Source organism: Phyllostomus discolor, chromosome 3 (genome assembly GCF_004126475.2).
Source record: "Phyllostomus discolor isolate MPI-MPIP mPhyDis1 chromosome 3, mPhyDis1.pri.v3, whole genome shotgun sequence".
Classification (NCBI taxonomy): Eukaryota; Metazoa; Chordata; class Mammalia; order Chiroptera; family Phyllostomidae; genus Phyllostomus; species Phyllostomus discolor.
The window spans coordinates 68,500,317-68,522,847 of record NC_040905.2 but is presented as its reverse complement, the minus strand read 5'-3'; positions in this window follow the sequence as shown (position 1 = coordinate 68,522,847).

The following is a 22,531-nucleotide window of genomic DNA, read 5'->3' as shown; positions in this document are numbered from 1 at the left end:
ATGTTGTGAAACCTTTTTTCTTAACTTTCAGTCAAGTTTTACCTGTGTCCTCACTTGGCCTTCTCTCTGTCGCAGACTACTTCTGGTGTCTCTTCCACTTCTTATGAGAAACTGTTGAATTATGAACTCAACCTTTTACGCCCTCATTTAACTTTAATTATCTTCTCAATGGCCTATCTTCAAATACAGCCACATTAGGAATTAGGACTTCAATATATGGATTTTGGGGGACACAATTTAATTCATAGCAGGGGTATTTATACACTATACTTCCCAATCATTTATTAAGAAATATGAGATACTTTTTAAATGGTATAAAATAAAAATAGAAGTATATACCATCTCAGAGGCCCATCTACCCATAAAGTATGGTGCAGTCAGGTAACTGTAACTTAGATGGGCAGTAAAACCCAGAAGTGAGACATATAAAGAGAATAAGGACTGATGTGAAATCCTTTTGTACATCATTTCCCTAGTCCATCATTTCACAAAGTGTGTACAGATGAATAATAGTATCCACTGATTCTCCTTTAAAAAGGTCCTCCCTCTTCAAATAAGTTTGGCAAATGATGCATAAAGATGTTCTGTGTGACGATTCACAATGCTGTGTGCTCTAAGAAATGCACAAAGTTCACAGTTTCATATCAATGTAGGATGCCTTTTTCACTTCTTGTTGAACTATGCGAATCCCAGAGATATTTCTGCACAAAATGCATCGAAAAATAGTACTTAAAGTACTATTGCTCTAAAGCACAGTAAACAAGTATAGATCTGTCATATTAAATGTTAATCTTCTACTTGCTGAATTACCTGCATTGTAAGTATGTACGCTTAAACTTCCTGTGTATTGTATTGTGACTGTTTCAGAGCTTTTGTCTGTGGTTTTAAATGAGCAAACCTTTGCAAATCAACTTGAAAAAGTAAAGCAAAAAAGGAAAGTTTAATACCATAGAATGAATAGAAGTGTCAGAATGGAGATTCACTATTTATTGTGAATTATCTTGCTTTTACTGGCTGTAGTCAAGCTTTTGAGGTTAAACAAACCATTTTCTAAGATTGACTGGGAATGCTTCATTTGTACATAAACATGCTCAAAAACCATAACAATATTAGCAATTTCAGGATCTTGTATACATTGAATAAATGCACATGTTGTATCTGTACATATTATTTATTCAACATTTGTACTGCATTTGAATAAATAAAAATCACATGTGCATAGAAATTACTTCCCTCAGAATCAACAGAGATTCTTGTCTTCTGAGAAGAGACCTGGCAAGAGAAGAGTATCTGAAGCGTTCAATGCCATTCAAATTCAGATGTAGAATAAACTTGCTGTCAGTCAAAAGTCAGATATATTAGAAAAAAAACAGCTTGTAAGTAAACATCAATTCAGTTGGGTTGGGAAAAAATAAAAAACTAAGAGCATAGTGGACTAACGTAAGGGTAGCCTCAGAATGCTTCTTGTCCTACTGTGCCTCAGAGGTCAGAGAACAGTTTTGGTGGGGAAGTAGAGGAGTAATTTCTGTTTTTTGACCCTGTGATTCCTAGATATCTAAAATACCTTTATGTTAACCTCGGGGGAAAAAACTTCAGGTTTTTTTTTTATATTTAGTAGATGACTTGAAACTTTATTAAACAGATTTTTGTATGATACAAAGATTATATATTCTTTTAACTTTCATTATTCAATTTTTAACACCTGGACTTATTGCAAAAATTTTAGCAATACAATAAAGTTTGATAAAATATAAAAATACTAATGTGTTTTTAATGATAGCATATTGTTAAATGTCAGAGAAAGCAAAAATAAATGTCTTAAAATTATTTTGTATATTTGTAATTTTCCATTTGTATTTTATCTATTTAAGGATTTCTTTTAAAGTTCCTACATTAAGTCAATAGTATTTCAATAAAGAAAAGAAAGAAAATATTTTCAACCCACATTTGTACACTTTTTTAAAAATATATTTTATTGATTATGCTATTACAGTTGTCCCATTTCCCCCCTTCTATCCCCTCCACCCTGTACCCCCCTCCCACCCACGTTTCCCCCCTTTAGTTCATGTCCATGTGTCATACTTATGAGTTCTTTAGCTTCTACATTTCCCGTACTATTCTTGCCCTCCCCCTATCTATTTTCAACCTACATTCTATGCTACTTATTCTCTATACCTTTTCCCCCTCTCTCCTCCTCCCACCCCCCTGCTGCTAACCCTCCATGTGCCCTCCATTTCTGTGGTTCTATTCCTGTTCTAATTGTTTACTTAGTTTCTTTTGGTTTTGCCTTAGGTGTGGTTGTTAATATTTGTGAGTTTGCTGTCCTTTTACTATACATGTCTTTTCTTTATCTTCTTTTCTTAGATAAGTCCCTTTAGCATTTCATAAAATAAGGGCTTGGTGATGGTGAACTCCTTTAACTTGACCTTACCTGAGAAGCACTTTATCTGCCCTTCCATTCTAAATGAGAGCTTTCCTGGATAGAGCAATCTGGGATGTAGGTCCTTGTCTTTCATGACTTGGAATATTTCTTTCCAGCCCCTTCTTGCCTGTAAGGTCTCTTTGGAGAAATCAGCTGACAGTCTGATGGGAACTCCTTTGTAGGTTACTGTCCCCTTATCTCTTGCTGCTTCTAGGATTCTCTCCGTTTTTACCTTGGCTAATGTAATTATGATGTGCCTTGGTGTGTTTCTTCTTGGGTCCAACTTCTTTGGGGCTCTCTGAGCTTCTTGGATTTCTTGGAAGACTGTTCCCTTTGCCAGATTGGGGAAGTTCTCCTTTATTATTTGTTCAAATACGTGCCCAATTTGTTGCTTTTCCCCTTCCCATTCTGGTACCCCTATAATTCGGATATTGGAACGTTTAAAGGTGTCCTGGATGCTCTTAAGCTTTTCCTCGATTTTTTGAATTCTTATTTCATCATGCTTCCCTGCTTGGCTGCTTCTATCTTCTTTCTGGTCCACTGTATTGTTTTGAGACTCAGATTCCTTCCTTTCACTATTGGCTCTCCTCCGCGTATCATCCTGCATCTCTTTTATGGTAACCTGCATCCTTTCATCTAAATTGCGCCTAAAATCAATCAATTCCGTGAGCTTTCTGATCACGTGTTTTGAACTGCGCATCTGATAGATTGGCTATTTCTTGGTCGCTCAAAAGGGTGAGTCCTGGGGGACTGATCTACTCTGTTGAAAACCTATTTTTCCCTGTCTCTCCTTTTTTTTTTTTTTTTTTTTGGTCTGGTCACTCTTGTTACGGTGGGAGGCGGAGCCTTAGGTGTTCACTGGGGCTGGGCACCCCAGTCGCTAGATTGTGACGTTATATGTCGGCGCGGGGCAGGAGTGGGGACGGGAGGGAACAATGGCGGTAGTTCCATTCTCCTGGGCTCAGACCCTTCTCTGGGCTCCCGGGCTGCGAGTTCTGCCCTGGTCCACAATCGCTGCCCCTCTGGGTCTGCCAGCTGCAGCTTGTGTACTCAGGGATCACCGCTGCGTTCTTGCGCCCCGGATGGCTGTCTCGCCGATTTCACGCCAAACTTTCCCCGACCTCCGCGCGCCGCCGACTCACGCCAGCCCCATGCCTGCCTGGCTCCTCTTCTCCTACCAGTCTGGATGAACGCATCTACTTCAACTTCTTGGCTATCCGACTTCCATTCAGATAAATCCTCTATTGGTTCTGGGCGTTATTCTATCTGTAAATTATTGTTGTAAATTATTGTTGTTCTAATCTTGGTTGTGCGAGGAGGTACGGTGCATCCACCTATTCCTCCATCTTGCCGGAAGTCCTGCCCACATTTGTACACTTTAAACAGCATAGCTAAGTTATTGAGTACTGTTTTATTTTAATTTTTTAAACATTTTATTCTTTTTGCTTTCAAAAAGATCCATCAGATAAATATGAAATGATTCTTGTATATTTCATGGTGAAAATTATTTTATTATTTTTAAATAATTATCACATTTTATTGAACTTTTCTTAGTGTAAGTTGCAATCAAACATTAAAAACATGCCATACAACATTTCTCTAATGTATACTGTCAAGGGCTTCCCTGAATTTCCTAACATAAAACAACTAAAATCAGTTTTTTACCATTTTTATGGTTTTCTGCCAACTTTATTTCTAATCTAAGAAGTAGTAATAATAAACCAATTCAATAACTTTTTTGTAGATTCTCAAAATAGAAAATTTTCTTTCCTTAATCATAAAAATGATTTCTTCAATTATTCGTTCATTCAGTAAATATTTGCTCTGTGCCTAAGAACCAGCTTTTTGGTTGTAGACCAAAGATATTGTTTCAATACTTATATTTCTATTTGTTAAATGCATTCAATTGAAATTTATCATTTTGTATGACCAGTTGTAATTTCATTATTTTGGTTTTTAGTAATTTAAGCTGAGATTTTCATAGAAGTAACAAAAGCAACTAGATATTTTTTCCCTATAAAAATGCCCGGAAAATACTCAAAAGCACATTTTGCTATAAAGTGTTCCTGCATTTAAAATGGTTTAAATCTTTAATTCTACAATACCTTAAAAGGAAAGAAAACAAAGGTCAATTGACTTTTATTGTTCTGAAAATCATATAAAACTTTGCTTTTTCCTTGAGAAACATTATCTTAAATATTAATATTCTGCTAAAGAATATTTTTGAAAAGTGCTTTTGCCTTAGAATCAGCCGTCTTTCTAAATTCCCACAGGAGATTCTTTTATTTCTAATATATTAACACACATGCAATTGCATCTATAATGCTACAAATTTTTACCACTATACTCAAATGCCTAGGGATTGCATACATATATCCTAGGTGCATACTGAAAATGAATTTGTAGGATTCATATAATCAAATATAAAAAAGATATTTTTATTTATATCTTCTCAGTTGCAGAAAATAAAAATACTTCAAATATTTCAACAATGTAAAAAGAGCTCTTAAGTGAACTTAAAAAAAAACCCAGCTTGACATATTTAATTGAATACCTTACGAAAATGCATAATTTTGAATTGGTCATACTAACCTTGAACACATCATCAGTTCTTTCAAGAATGTCTTTAGGGACTTGATGCATTGTAAGTGAGTTGCCAACCATCACGATATAGCCCTTAGATTTGCATGCTTCTAAGCTTTTTTTTCATCCCATTTACCTAACACTTAAGACTGCCAGACTCTAGGAAAACTCCTTGCTATAGAGAAATGTACATTAGCAAACTATATTGTAAATTGTAAGCTGACGGTGGGGGAAGGGATAAAGAGGGAGATTAAAGCAATATTTGTCTTGATTAAGGCCATAAAATATCTCCATAAAATAGTACTTTTCCAAAGGATATATCAGAATATTGTTTGATGAACAACAGAATTAGCACAGAAGAGTTGATCTTTATTTTGGATTATAAGCATCAAGTTTGGGTGGTTGAATTTCTTTGCTTTATTGTGTGAAAAACTACAGATTAGAATAAAAAGAGTATGTTATTTTAAATACACAACTTACTATTTAGGCCAGCCAGTATTGTACTGGTTCTATGCATTTAGTTTCAGTATCTTTATTTGTAAAAAATAATAACAATAACAGCAGCTACAATTGAAAACCACAACCTCTAAATAATCTGTGAGGAGTGTATGTGTTAAACTCTTCTTAAAAAGTGTCATGTTCATAAAATTTATTAATTATTGTAAATGAAAAAATAGTCTACATGTCTAGAATGAAAACCATGACTAATGTAGAAAAATATTTAAGACTGCATTTTTCAAATTCATACCTATCCAGTAGAACTTGATGTGGTGATTGAAATATTCTATATCTTTCATGTTTAACATGGTAGCTACTAGCTCCATGTGACTGGGGAATTGATTTAATTTAATTTAAACCTAAATAGCCACATGTGGCTAGAGACTGCTTTATTAGATAATGTAGATCTATTTAATATACTATTATATTATATATTTGATATGTATTTAATATATAACTATTTAATATGTATATCTTCTTTGGAAGAATTTTGAATATTTTTGTACACTTTATAGAAAATGAGAAAAAGTAGGGTATCAAAATGATGCTTACACAGACAAAATTTACAAAACAAAACAATTAGCTTACAAAGAATCTTCAAGAATCTCAACATGTAATCAAATAGGGGCATACTACTGACAACTACAAGTCCTGTATAATATCAGCAATGGTGTATGAAAATACACAGGAAATAAATTGAACAAATGGACCTGAGAACTCCCATACAACCAACAGTTACTTAAAGGAAAACATGGAGGAATAATTTAAGGACAGCTAAAACTAGGAAGACTTTGCCCACTCTAACAGTAAGGGAAAGCAGGGGATCCATAGTAATGTCTGAATTGGATAAATCAGCCTATGCCCCATGAAGCTCAAAATGAAAAAGCCAAGGCTAACTTATAAAACAATCCTCAGTAGGGAGAACTGGAATAGAATCTAAATGAAGCAAAACAGAGCCAATGAAACAAAGGAAAGATAAAAGTCTAAGTAAAAGTGCAGAAAGGGAACAAATCTTAATAATTCTCTTTTTAAGATTATATTTTATTGATTATGCTACTACAGTTGTCCTGATATTTTCCCCTTTGCTCCCCTCCATCCAGTACTTAGAGCTCCCCCTACTCCCTCAGGCAATCCCCTCATCATTATTCATGTCCATGAGTGAAATGTATTAAGTTCTTTAGCTTCTCCATTTCTTATACTATACTTTTCATCCCCATATCTATTGTGTAACTACCTATTTGTACTTCTTAATCCACTCATGTTTTCACCCATTTTCCCATTTCCCTATCCTATTTGGCAACCATCAAAATACTCTCTGTATCTATGATTCTGTTTCTGTTCTTCTAGTTTGATTAATTTGTTTTTTTAGATTCAATTATTGACAGATATGCATTTTTGCCTTAGTTTTGATCTCCTTTTTCTTAAATAAGCCCCTTTAACATTCCATATTATAATGGTTTGGTGATGATGAACTCCTTTAGTTTTTACTTATAGGGAAAGCCCTTTATCTGCCCTTCAATTCTAAATGATAGCTTTGCTGGGTAGAGCAATCTTGGATGCAAGTGTCTACTTTTCATGACTTTGAATATTTCTTGCCAATCCCTTCTAGCCTGCAAAGTTTCTTTTGAGAAATCAGCTGACAGTCTTATGGGAATGCCTCTGAAGGTAACTAACTTCTTTTTTCTTGCTGCTTTTAAGATGCTCTCTTTATCTTTAACCTATGATGTGCCTTGGGGTGAGCCTCTTTGTCTCCATCTTGTATGGGATTCTCTGTGGTTCCTCAACTTGCACATCTATTTCCTTCACCAAATCAAGGATGTTTTCTTTCATTATTTTTTTAAGTAGATTTCCAATTTCCTGCTCTTTCTTTTCTCCTTCTGGCACCCCTATGATGAAGATGTTGGAATTCTTGAAGTTGTGATACAGACACCAGCCAGCAGTGTCCACGGCATTATGGATGAGACACGAGACATTCACATGGACTACCAAGTCCTGTGGAGGAAAAGAGATGGCATGGCTACCCTCTGAAGAGAGGGTGCCTCAGAGTGGCCTGGCCATTCTCTCAAGAGGAGAGTACCCCAATTCTCCCCTTCACCAGTTTTTATTGGATTTTAATTTGCACAGGAATACAGGAAAAGTTCATTAATCATTGTCAGGCAGTAAGGATCAAACAATAGATAGCATACAAAGAACTATGAGGGCCTATTCTGAGTCAGGTTCTGTTAGCTAAGGGGCTAAAAACTGTGGGAAACAAACTCATTTCTTGCCCGGGCCTTTATCATTTAATTAAGAGCATTTTTAGCAAAGCAGGTTTCACAGGAGCTTATGGATTCTTTCTCAGGCCTGCTTACTCGAGAAGCCTGCCCTTTCCAGCACAGGGCTGTACGACCCTCTGTCATTGTTTCAGGATTAAGTCAGGCAGAGGAGGCAAGATAGCCAAGAGGCTTCTTCCAGACAGGTTGAAGACTCAGGCTTTATCAAAGTGGAGGGGCGACGGTCCATCACCCCCTTTTGCTGTAGCCCCCCCAAGTCTTTCCCTGGGGCCTCCACATGACCATGCCTGTCTTAGGTCATTCCCCCCTTGGGGAATCTTACCTGTCATTGGCTAACTGATCAAGCATTGGGGGCCAGTTATGGAAAAAGGAGCAGAAGAGGTACTCCTGCCAGGAAGATAAGCTTTGTCTCCTTAGTGGCTCATGGTCCAGGTCCCTCACCCAGCCTTAGCCTTTTGGGGGGGGGGGGGGTTACAGCTTCTGAAACCAGGCAGGGCAGTTCCCAACATCATTGTCCCAGAGACTGCTCACACTATCCCCCTTTTTTGTATTCTTTTTTCTTCTTATTGTTCTGATTGGTTGTTTTTTGCTTCCTTGTGTTCCAAACTATTGATCTGATTCTTGGCTTCATCCACTCTACTGCTATTTCCCTGTAAATTGTTCTTTATTTCAATGAGTGTATCCTTCATTTCTGACTGGAATTTTTTATGCTGTTGAGGCCCTCACTAAGTTCTTTGAACATCCTTATAACCATTGTTTTGAACTCTGTGTTTGATAGATTGCTTATCTCTATTTCATTTAGCCATGCAGCCTGACACTAAATGGTCTGAAAGTCACACAGATCTTTTGCCCGGGGCAGTAGCACAGCTTTTAACTCACTGTTTGTTATGAAAAGTATCTGAAGTACTGTATCATTCATTTCCCCCATTCTCCAACCATGGGCTGCAGACTGTTAGGGGAGACTCTTGCTCTGCACCCCATTACAACATGATGGATTTCTAAAGCATGGATCGGTCCAAATTTATTTTTATTAAGAAGTGGAAATCTGGTCCAGGTGTGACAAACCTGGCTTGATGGTAGTGGTTCCTGGGCAGTGGGGGTGGAAGCATCCCTTCTTGCCAGCTGTCATTAGATTCCTGATGTGCAGTTCATTTTGGTGTCTAGCACCTTAGAGATTCTTGTAAATGTCATATACTAAGTGAAACTGTGCTAGGAGGAAGAGTTGATTACCTCAACAAAGCTTGATGAAGGAAAGCTAAGAGAAAGGGTAAGTGAGGCTACAGACACCCAGTGAATAATCTATGCCAGTCCTCCAACCAACATTAGACAGAGAAGCACCTGCTGGTGGTCTCTTATCGAGATTTGAATTTGAGAATAGGAGAACAGAAGGCAAAATAAATAACTTTTGCAAACAAAGCAGGTTTGGCTTATGCTTGTCTTATGAGGCAAAATTTGAGATTACTAAAAATGTCTGAGGTTGGCCTATTAGTAAAATCCTGGCAAAGCACCCTAAATGCAGGTAAAGGAAAGTAAGTGCTGTGAGAAGTACATTAATTTTAGTTCTTTTATGGATGGAGGAGGAATACCAGATATAAGAAATGAAAAGGCCAAAGGGCTGAGAAATGGTGGCCTGTGCAGCAGTTGCACTGAGAAGTAAAGAAATGTTGCTCACACTTTGAAGTGGGGGATGGGTGAATCCCACAAGCCAGCACACTTCCTTTCTCTTTATAGGATGAAACTTGAAACTTTTTCTGTCAATCCCCTTGTAAGATGTTCCAATTGGTGAGCAGTGAGCATTTAAATGTCACAAGTGTCTTCAGGGTGTGAGCCACAGCGCAGCACAAATGGAGAAGGAAAGGGCTACCTGCTGACTTCTCACTGGACACAAGCCCTAGACATATCATTGACGATTTATAGGAATTTTTTGATGTGCCCTGAAGATGCAACATCAGTTGATACTAATTCAGAATTTAAATAACTAATTTTGGGGTTAGAAATTCAACCAGGACATGGTCAGTTCAAGGATGCTGACAATATTCAGGAGGCTTGGTCCCCTCGACCTTTGGTAGGGTCTTCAAACTGTCTGTTATATTTCATGGTGAATAGTACTAGAGGTTATAGGCTTAACAAAGTCCTGAAATTACCCTAATATATGAGGTTCTTTCCAAGTTCCTAATCCTTCTGAGCCTTATTACATGGCAGCTGACTTTCACCAGACAATCAATCCAAATGAGTGAGACCTCAGGGGGGACCACAAGGCCAAAGCCATATCTTTTATTTAATTTTGAAAAAGGCATCTCATCAATTCTTATTTATATTGTTCCTTTGAATTAAGTCAATTATGTCTAGGCCACACTCAAGCGGAGGGGGTTCTTTCTGAAAAACTTCTTAGACAGATACTCATAGCCCCTCAGGTATCACATTTATTTCTAATTTTATAAAAGCAACCTACAATAATTTCTGAAACAAGTAAGGATATACTTACACAATCCAGTAGACAAATCATTTCTTTACTTTTCTTGTCAGAGAATCCCAAAGAGAACATTCCAATCAGAGGGAATGGTATGTTCAGTGATAAAGAGGTGTGAACCAGGGCAGAGGCCCTAGTGGGTAATGGAAACTATAGCACATGTTTAAAGCATAGCATGTGTCCTGATAGCAGCAAAGACAGGGCTGGAAGCTTAAGTCAAAATATTCAAAAGGAGCTTCATGTGTCATCCTAATGATTTTTGGACTACTTGTGTTGTGCTAGTATAGGCAAAAGGGACCAGAGAGGTGTGTATGTTGCAGCAGTGGGTTTTCAATAGATGATTAAGCAAATACATTTTGAATTTGAGGAAGATCACTGTCAGAGTAATAGAAAGTGAATTACAGGGAAAGAGAAAGAATGGTAGAGAAAATAACAGGTGGTCAAGTTCCAAAAGGAATCCTAACAGTTCTAATCAATGTGGTTTACTTTCTGATTAACTCCAGGGAGTGATAGAAACCAAAGATATCTTGAGAGGTTTTCAGTTTGTGAAAGAGATGAATATAAATGTCATTAACTGAGAGAGGAAATTGTTTAGAAAAGGCACATGGGAATAAAGGTAATGATTTCAATTTTGCATATATTGAGTTTTTTGTACCTTGAAATTTCAAAGTGAAAATAACTAGTAGAAATTTCTAACACAAGAGATAAAATTATGAGTCCTTGTGTAGGAAATGTTAGAGCTAAGAAACCAAAAAGGGATTTCCCAGTAAAAGTTAAGAGGGTAGCCATGACCAGTGTGTCTCAGTTGTTTGGAGAATCATCCCACACACCAAAAAGTTAAGGGTGTGATTTCCAATCAGGGCACATGCCCAGGTTGCAGGTTTGATCTTTGATCAGGGTATGTATGAGAGGCAACCAACTGAAGTTTCTCTCTTATGTTGACACTTTCCTTCTCTCTCTCTCTCTATCTCCCCACTTCATCTCTCCCTAAAATAATAAACATTTTTTTTAATTAAGAGAGTAAAAGCTGAAACAAAAAAACACAAAATTAATGGAGTGATACTAAGGTATAAGACAGATTAGATGCACCTTGGATGTCAATATTTTAAGTCTTGAATTGTTTATTTAAAATGCTTTTTTCCTTTCTCATTTTGAGCATATATGTGGATTCAATTGCCACAATGTTCATACATGTTGACTGTCTAATTTGTTCCAAAGAAGAAAAAAGAGTCATAACTCAGCTATATGGCAGAACAGAAAACCCCAAACACTTTTTTCCTCCATAGATACACTGAGAAAAATACAAAGACCTCCCCCAAAATAAAAGGCAGTATAACAATTTAAGGACCAATTCATTTTATGAGAAATCCAGATATCAATTATTAGACTCCTGTACTCTAAACTAGCATGAAGCAAGATTCATCAAGGCAGGCAGAAAAATATGGTATAAATAATAAAATATTATTCAGCCATAAAAATATCCTGTTATATGCTACAATATGGATAAACCTGAAAGACACTATGTTATGTGAAACAAGCAGTCATAGAAAGAAATTCTTCATGATTCAATTAATATGAAGTATGAAATATAGTCAAACTCATCAAAGCAGAAAGTCCAATGGTGGTTGCCAGAGGCTGGTTGGCAAGTTAGTATTCAATGGTTATAAGTTCTCAGACATGAAAAATGAAAACTTTCTAGATGCCTGCTGATCAACATTTTGCTTATGGTTAATAGTACTATATTGTACACTTAAAAACTTGTTAATAGAGTCTTATATTAGGTGCTTTTCCCTCAGTAAAAACTGCATAAATATTAAGGAAGCTGGGAGAGATGAGATTTACCTAGTGAATTCTGAGATTTTGAAGATTGAGAAGGATTTATTTTGTAACAAACAATGGAAATAAATGTATTTCTTAAGCAAGTTCTGAGTCATTAAATTGCTTTTAAACTCTTTCTGTCTCTCTCCCTATGAAACTCCTAAGTTTTTATTTCAATGGTACATTTGGCATTTTAATTTTTCATTACCCTTAAAAATAATGAAGTCATTCCTAAATTTTAAGGTAATGTACCCCAGCCTGGATTAAATTTGAATTATGTTAGAAAACATTGGAGAAGCAGATGAATTACAGAAATAATATAAACAAAACATAAAGAATAAAACATTTAGGTGGATATTTTTATTATCTTGCAATATGAAATTCATTTGATGGTAGATTGAATAGTGCCCTGCAAAAATTCATGTCCACCCAGAACCCATGAATGTAACCTTATTTAAAAATAGTGTCTTTACCACTGTAATCAAGTTAAGATGAGGTCACAATGACTTAGGGTGGGTCTTAAATCTAAAACAGCCGGTGTCCTTATAGGAGGAAAATTTGGAAGCAAATACATATACAAGGAAGATGGCCATGTGAAGAAGGGGGCAGAAATTGGAGTGAACAAGGAGGGAAACAAGAAATAAGGAGGGAAAAAGAAGAGAGATTCTCTCTCAGAGGGTTCTTTCTCCTAGAAAAAAAAAACAACCTGCATACACTTTCTTTTGGACTTCTAGGCACTGTAACTGTGAGTGAACTCATTTCTGTTATTTTATATGCATTCAGTTGGTTAGGCAACCAAGGAAACTAACATGCTTCCTAAATTTAATAAAAAAGAAAAACACAAACAAAAAATTGGTTATTTGACTTAAGATTTAAATCTTTGTTTATAAAGAGACAAAAATTGGAGGAAATATTTGAAAAATTTAGGACACACAAAGGGTTAACGTCTTTATGATGTAAAGAGTACACAAAAATATGTAATAAGCAAATACCCATTAGAAAGTTGTATTAAGAATACAAATAGATAGTTCACCAAAGAAGAAACAAAAATATCTAATACACATGTGAAAATGTGTCTGGTCTCTCTAATAATCAAATAAAAAATAAAATGAGGAATTATTTTTACCTACTAAAGTTACAAATAACAATAGCAAAAATGTGCATGGCATTGCTCTAACTTCTTTATATAGTGGTAACTCATTTAGTGCAACAATCCTATGTGGTGATATGGTTATTGGAAGGTAATATTATTAACTTCATTGTGTAAATCAGAAACCTGGAGCACAAAACTTGGCAGAAAGTATTCATATATACCATTCATATATACCACTGATTGGAGCCATTCATATATACCACTGATTGGAAGGTATTTTGGCAAAATATTTCATTTTGAAAATAATTGCATTTTTTGATGCAAGAATTTCATGTTCAAAAATTTATGTTTTAAAAAGTGAAACTCAAAACTAAAAACGAAGGACACATAATGAATTATTTCAACTAGAATTTTAAAGAATAGGAAGGAAAACTAAACAAGATCAAGTACTAGTAACTTTTTAGGCAACAATAATTTTGTAAATATAAACTCACAAAAATGGTAAAAATATTGGCCACTACTTTAAGTTGAAAAAAATTACATCTACATGATAACATACCCACACACATACATATACACACACACAGAGCAGAAGCAGCTAATAAATGAAGCTTTGGACTTATTTTGGGGAATATGTAAGTCAAATGATAAAAGGTGCCAGCCTACTTGTCTAGTACATCCCACAGATGTGTTTTGGTTGGCATACATAAAGCTCGACATATTGGAGATTTAAATATAATTAGACTGGGTGTGAACTCTCAAGGTAATCATAGCCCCAACATTTTATTTTGTTTTAGGATATACCCCATTCAAACACTTGTGCCACTAGGTCCCTGCAGATAGTTAATATAGTAATAGTTAATAAAATGTATTACATTTCAAAAATAAATGATTAAAAATTTTAAAAGGAGTTAAATGATTAGCATAACAACAGATTAGAAGAATATCTTACTAATGAAATAAATGTATTATAGTTATTTTACTGAGAGGGTATTTACTAAATGATATAAGTCAGACACAGAAAGACACATACCATATAATTCCACTTATATATAATAAACAAACAAACAAATATAAATATCGGGCTGATCATTCTGTAGACTACATAATTGCCTAACCACTATGCTGTACATCTGAAACTAATACAGAATAATATTAAATGAAAAGTATAAGTTAAATAGTTTTAAGAAGTAAAAATAACAAAATATTAAGATGTGGGTAACTGAGAGGCAAGGAAAGTTAAAAGGTAAAAGGAAAGGCAAGGAAAGTTAAAAGGTTTTTATAAGGTATAAATTTACATTTTTCTTCTTTTGAAAACAACTTAGATGATATTAGTAGCAGGTCAGTAAAAGAAATAGAAAATGATGCAACTGTATTTACTAAAAAACAAACAATTCTATGAACAAATTTTATTACAAGTATATCACCTTTCAATGGTAGAATAAGGAATGGGATTCAAGGAATCCAGCTATTGGGAATGACATCCCTAACCTTCAAGCAAGGCTTCCATGCCAGTTCAAGTTCCATTCAAGTCACTGCAGTAACTGTCAGTGGCATCTGACAGCTTTTCTGAATTGACATGCAATGAGTTGGCTGCCTCACTTCACCAGTTCCTTGCATATAGCTGTTTACCTCACAAAAACCATATCCAAATAGCCATGCCAATATCACTTAAACACACTATATTCCCTTCTCACCAACCAAGTAAGAGTGTGTATTTCAATTAAATCCACCATAATTGTTTGATTGAGGGGTTTGAGCAGTCTTTACAAATCAGAAGGAAAAACATCTTAGCTATGCCCTGAAAAAACAAAAAAAAATATATCAAAATTAAACTTTTGATTCTGTTCAGGGCCTATGGCTTATCTCTCTTATACAGACATTTTCCCCTCGGATCATCTAAACACAGGTCAAATGTCACTGTTAAAGACATTGTCTGAGTGAATGTTGAATGTTGGAGTTCAAGATTTTGCCAAGAATATAAGAAATCTGTCAGTATTTTTAACCAGTTCTAGTGAAAAAAAAATAAAATCAGTGAAATATTACGTATCAGTCAAGAAACTTAGCTCGAAAAGAGATTTTATTTGTGATGATGACAGATTGGCATATGATTCTGCGGTGATGTCAGGAAATAAGACAGCTTTGTGTGACCTGACTGCTGAAGTGCTTCCACCAGATATGATCCATATGTTTTCTTTGTTAATTTTCTGCAGTAAGGCCACTTACTTATTTGACCTTTTTTAGGGTAAATTTGACTATAGATTTTTTCCTTCTACCTAAAGAGCATAACTACATTAAAAAAAAAAGTCTGCCTGCAGTTTATTGCCATTGGGGTTACTTGCAGAAGAAACAACTCACACTGCTATGCATTCTAATACTGTTACTGAAACTTGAACTTATGAATGCAGAGGGAGGATTTGAGTTTTGGGATCTCCTAGCCCAGCTTCTTGTAGGTACTAGTTATATTCAGGAAATAATTCAGAATGTAAGTTAGGTTGAAGCTATTATTTTCTGTGTCAGCAACAGTGAGATATAATAGAAAGCTGCAAGCATACTCCTTCAAGCAAATGCCAGAATATTGAATTCAGTATGAGTATCCATTTGCCCTGCAGAAACACTGCTCAAATGATATATTCACCTGCTACAGCTCATCACTGCCAGGCAGACCTTCAAACCTTCTCTGAGGCTATATACTGTTCTTGAAATTATACCTTTCCTTCTATTTTTATCTCACATCCCCAGATGACCTACAATCATAGATTAGTGATCTAATGAATGGGTTTCCTTAAATCAACATTTTAACCCTGGATCTGCTGAGGTGCTACAGGTTAGGTAAAATCTAGAAAGCTCAAAGGTTCAAGTATTGTCAGCATACAAAAAATTCTAGCCACAACTCTTATTTTATTTTATTGTATTTTATTTTGACAGTGTAGATGGAAATCAATAGTATTTTTTGAAAAGAAAGACACACATACACACACATACTAACATGCTCAGTATAAAACTGGAGAAAGAAAACCAATTTTCACTTCAACATCATACACTAAAAAGAGAAATCCCAAACGATCCAGGAAAGCAGTGAAATTCAGTCTAGCAGTGGCTGGCTTTGTCTTCAGCAGTATGTTAGTAAGGTGTTCACATGATTTATAATTCACAGTCTTGGGGACTGTAAGAAACTACATGATAGAGCAAAAGTGGGTTTACAGTTGTTCACAGGAAAAAATATAATAATTAATAAATAATAACATAAGCACAAACTGCTAAGATACTCACAACTGTAAACCTACTTTTTCCCAACCTTGTATAAGATTTTATTTATGGGTTTACATAAACATAAATTTTATTAAATAGTTCAAAGAACAAACACTTGTACATGACAGAAAATTAAATTTTAATATTCTAATAGAATCACATACATATGTATTTAGAAGGAATTATGATGTTTAACAAGGGAACTTTATATACCCTAATATTCATAATTATTTTCAAATACAATTTAGACCAAAAATTAGCATCATTAGCCTCTGTTTTGGAAAGTCATGGAAAGATAAAGTCAGAAATATATTGTTCTGGAAATTAAAGATGGACAGTTAGCTTTCCTACTTGTACTTGACCCTGTTTTACATTAGTATTAGAGGAATGAATTTTTTAAAAGAAACAAAATTTTTAATTATCACTAGATAATTAGTCATAAATTTGTCATAAATTTGACTAATTTATTTAAGAAGGCAAATTCATTGTGTTTCTCTATGCTTAGTCAGAATTACACCAGTAAGAAAATTTCTACCAGATGTCATAGTGTTAAATTCAACTTCATTTGTTATCTAGAGATATTATAATAGCCAAGTGCTGGAAGCAACATAGGTACCCATAAGTAAATGAGGGAATCAAAAAACTGTGGTACATTTGCACAATGGAATACTATGCTGCAGAATGGAAGAAGGTGCTCCTACTCTTCCAGACAGCATGGGTGGAACTGGAGGGCATTATGCTAAAGTGAAATAAGCCAGGTGGTGAAAGACAAATACCATATGATCTCACCTACAAGTGGAACCTAATCAACAACACAAGCAAGAAAGCAAAACATAACCAGAGACATTGAAATAAAGAACAAATGGATAGTAACCAGAGGGGAGGGGGAGGGAGATTTTGTGGGAAAGAAGGGAGAGTCATCAATGAACATTTATAAAGCACACATGGACAAAGCCACAGGGTTTGGTAGGATTGAGAGTGGAAGGTGGAGGTGGGTAGGGTGGGGGAAAGTGGTGGTGGAAAAATAGAGACAACAGTATTCTAACAACAATAAAAAATGAAGAGCTGATCTTTAGCCCTGGCTGGCATAGCTAAGTGGATTGAGGGCAGGCTGTGAACCAAAGTGTTGTAGGGTCAGTTTCCAGTCAGGGTACATGCCTGGGTTGCAGGCCATGACCCCCAGCAACCGCACATTGATGTTTCTCTCCCTCTCTCTCTCTCTCTCTCTCTGTCTCTCTCTCTCTCTCTCTTTCTCCCTCCTTCCCCTCTCTAAAAATAAATAAATAAAATATTTAAAAAATAGTTTAAAAATGATTAAAAAATGATATTGTGTATATTGCTTATTCCAATTGCTTATAAATGATTAAGTTGACTTCAGTGACTAAAGGATTAAGCAAATTTCAACATTTCCTTCTTTACAACAAAAACTGAATACCTTGGACCACATTTGTTCTGTATATTCTACCACAAATATTTATAAAAAACCTATAGTTTACCAAATGCTATAACAGTTCTCAACAAATGAAAATTAAAATGACAATCCACCTCAAATTATGAAAACAAGTGATGATGAAAACACAAAAAACAGTAATTATAATGTACTAAAACCCATAATATAGCGGAAGTATGGGAAAAATTATATTGTTTAGTCTGGTAACCTTCCCCAACAGGATTATAAATGGCATTTTGGATGAGATGGTTCTTTCTTGTATATCTATTTTTGGATATGGTTCTTTAGATATTGTGGAATTTACCTCTCAGTAGCATTCTTCACTCATTATGACTTTTATTTTAAAAACTGAAAAAGCCTCCTCCCATATTTCCAAGTGCCTCCTGAGAGATGGAGACCATCTTCTTTACTATATGGTGTCTACCTAGCAGTCTGATGCTGACTGTTAAACCTGAGTACTAGTTCTATAAAAGGAAAAGATCTAGAAATCCGCTTAAGTTGATTAAGATTTTCATTTATTCATAGAAGGCTATACTGTTTATGGGCATATTACTTAAAAAGTAAAGAGCATTGTTAAGATATCTGTAATTCACTTTGCAATATTTAGCATAGGCAGCATGCTATTATATATATATATATATATATAAATGATTTACATTTAAATTAACTTTTATGTGCAGCCATTTGCATTAATCAGGCATTCATGTAACAAATATTGTCAGCTATCCTTCTTATGAGAAATTCTTTATTATGAAGCAAAGCTTCAGTTACCTTCAACTCTTATAAACACAAAAGCCTTTGCTGAACAATGTAATGGCTTAAAGAAATGGGTTGTCAATAGTTTAACTAGTTGTTGTCACCATAGTCAATTGGCTGAAATATTTTAAAGACATTTTTTATTCCTGCCAAATAGGGCTGATTTCTATAACAAACTTACATGTGGTAACCAGGTTATGCCTCATGCAGATACTGGAGAACTTTGAAGAAGGCAAAGATTCAGCTCTCCTGCCACAACTTCCCAACTATGCTATAAAAAAAGCATACCTCAAAGCAAATTCTGTCACACATACGAACATTCATTAAACAATCACTTATCAGAAAGCAGGCACAATTTACAGTGCCTCTTCTGTCAAGTATATTACTTTCCAGCTCTCTATCCTTATATATTGTCTGACCAACTCCTTATATGAAAGTTTCCCTAGAGTCAGATATGACAACATTCCAAGGCAGGATTCTATTACACTTTATAGGAGGCATCAGGGAGCCAGAAAGTCTCCTAACCCAATAATGGCATAGTCACATTTAGGAATCAAGCTACAGGTATTCAACCCTGCATGATTTCTTACAACCTCATCAATATGAGGTTGGGGAGTAGCTAATGACATACCTTGAATACCTCTAGTTACAGTCTTACAACTTACAATGCTAGTTAACAGTATAGCATTTGACATAATTGTTGAAGGCCACTATTTTCAACACCGAAAATCAATTTCTGACATTCACACTTTTAATTAGAAAGCACAAAATGTCGACACTGATAACAGAGTCTTCTGAAGTCCCCTCTTAAGAAACATACTAACTAATCACTTATGGAATATGGGTTAGGAAAAGTGACTGTATCTAGAGATGAAATGCAAATAGAATATACATGATATCACACATTTGACTGTATTGAAATATTTTAAAGTAAATAATTAAGATCATAGAAATACTCTGAAATTAATCTCTAAAACTCCTGTATCCAGTCATGCAGCTGGACCATTTAGTTTTCAGAGATAAAAATAAAAGAATGTATATTTTAGAATATTGTAATATATGTCTCCAATCAACCTTTCCTGCAAATGTTAACTCAAAACTTTAAACAATAAAATGCTGAAAACTCACCAAAGTTAATACATAGTTTGTATGGCATTTGTTGTATCTGAACAGTATAAATATTTATATGTGTGGCAGAATGTGATCTAGTTCTTGGTGACAACTTGAAAGTAAGGTTGTAGAGAGATAGCCAGCACTCATATACCGTCAATTATTGTCAAGAACTGTTTTCCAACTAACTTACAAATTCCTTTAACATTTATCTCCCGATTTTCTTGCTGTAGGCTCCCTCTGATTTCCATATCAATTATTTTTTTTTAATTTTCTTCTTATGCTCTTGATCTCTATCTCCTTACTCCCATACACAGTTAGTTTGCCTTTTTGGACACATTATTCATCACAGTCCTATTGTTACAGAACACACAACAAGGGGGGCCTGGGATAATATACTATTATTGAAAGAAGTCCCCGGGTCCGTTATGTCCGCTGCCAGAGGAAAGACGTCTCTCAATGCCAGAGATTTGTGAAAAGGAAAGGAAACATTTATTTAATGCTATATATAAACTTAAAGTAGTGACCTAATGTCTTCACCAAAATCCCAAAGTCCCTTAAAACACCCACAAACACACAGTCCTTCCTTCCTTCCCCCTTTGCCCAGTCCAGAGTACCGTATCTCAGGGAAGGAAATAGAAGTCCATGGCTTAGGTAGTCCTCTGGTTCTTCTCAGTTAGTACTCCCTCTCTACTGGGAGACCTCCCTGGGTTCCCGGCACCCTCGGCTGAGTCACCAGGATCTCTGCTAAAACCAGGTGGTGGTTCCCCTTTCTAAAGCTGTGGGGGCCCCACTCTGCCAGACCGCGTGGTTCTCTCCTCAGGGCTGCCGCGTGGTTCTCTTCTCAGGGCTGCAGGAGTCTATACTCCATCAAGTCCGTGTGCTTCTCCTTCTCCTCTCGGGGCCAAGAGAGTCTTCACTCTACCAAAGCTGTGGGGTTCTCTCTTGCAGGGCTGCACATTACCCCCCCTCCAATGGCTGCTGCGTCTCGGTTTAAATCCCAGCGCCAATCTTCCTCTGAAGCCCCATTTCCGGCTCCTCTCACAATTGGCTACAGCTGCCAGATTCTGGGCAGGTGTGGCCCTGTGGTGTGGAGCCGATTATCTCCAGGCTCTTCTGGATCTTATTGCAGATCCCTATTTGAGGCTCCCCTCTTGGCTGCACCCTGTTACACTCTCACAATTGGCTACAGCTGCCAGATTCCGGGCAGGTGTGGCCCTGTGGTGTGGAGCCAATTATCTCCAGGCTCTTCTGGATCTTATTACAGATCCCTATTTGAGGCTACCCTCTTGGCTGCACCCTGTTACACTATCTCTTTCTTATATGTACATCAGCCCCTCTCTTCTGGTTCCATCACCCAATCCTATAAAAAGATTTAATCTTGCTATCAAATAAGTGTTCTCTGAATCCTGTTGCATTTAAAAATCTACAAAATGTCTTTTATTCATACTAAACATTGAATGAGAAGTCCCTAATTTATCTCCATTCTTTGCCTCTCTCAAGCCTTCAATGTGTGTTAAATAAATTGTTCTACCTGAATTTCTCACCAAGTTTTGTTAAATATATTTGATGACTTCCTCTATGTCTTTACCCAATATCTCTTCATCTTGAAATGTCCATCTTTCCCTGCCTTCTCTTAGACAATCTTTCTATTTTCTTACCATTATGGCTAGTGTTTTCCTGTTTTATTCCCTACTTGCTTTTCCTTTTCTCATCTCTTAACTCGATCTTAATATTTCCAAGTGCTTTTAATCTCATCATGATTCTCTATATCTTCTTTTTATTACCAAAAGCATTGCAATTAACATGGTTTTAACTATTAACATTATAATGATTAAAATTTAAAATCATATCTCCTGCTATAACCTCTTTTGAATTACAGATATGCATTATATCCAAAACAAACCCTTTAAAGCTCTCATAAACCAAACAGAATATGTTATCTCTTAAACATATCTGTATTAAATGTCAAGTCCGCTCATCAGTTGCCAAGAAGCCAGTCTCACTTCTCTAGAGGAAGTCAAAATATCACTGTAAATATAACAAAATGGATAGCTATGCTTCTAGAACTCTATATGATTGGAAGTGATAATGGCATAAGACATTTGGGAGTTGAGGCAAGACTGATCTTAAGCATGCATTTTCAATAGTAATGGACATTTATTATGTATGTCCTGAAGTGGATGGGTCCAGCTCACTACAAAACTCATGTTACTCACTAGGATGAGTAACATCACTTTTCACTCTGTCTCAATGAAGCTTTCAAGGTCTTCTCTAATTAAAAGGAGAAAAATATATTTAAAGAGTATCCATTTGAAAGACACTAGGAGTTCCAGACAAGATTGAGGCATAAGTAGAAATGCTTCACTTCCTTGCACAACCAAAAGAAAGATAACAACCAATTTAAAAATAAAAAAAACAATTAGAACTGCCACAAAATCAAACTACATAGAACTCCAACTACAAAGGAGTTAAAGAAACATTAATCCAAACAGGGAGGAGGGGCAGAAATGGGCATCTTGGGTGGAGAGTATATTTAACAAGGTAGTGGCTGGAAAATAAAGACTCAAAATCTCTGGCTGCAGAAGGTGGGAGAGACTCCCAGCCATACAAGAGAGTCCATTTGGGGAGATCCACAGGGTCTTAGAATGTACACAAACCCACCCACCTGGGAATCAGCACGTAAAAGGACACAATCTGCTTATGAGAAGTTGAGAAGCAAGGGACGTGATGAAAAGTGGGGCTAGAGGAGAGTGAGTGAGCAGCATCGTTCCGTCTTTGACCCCTCTCTCACAGACAGTGCCAC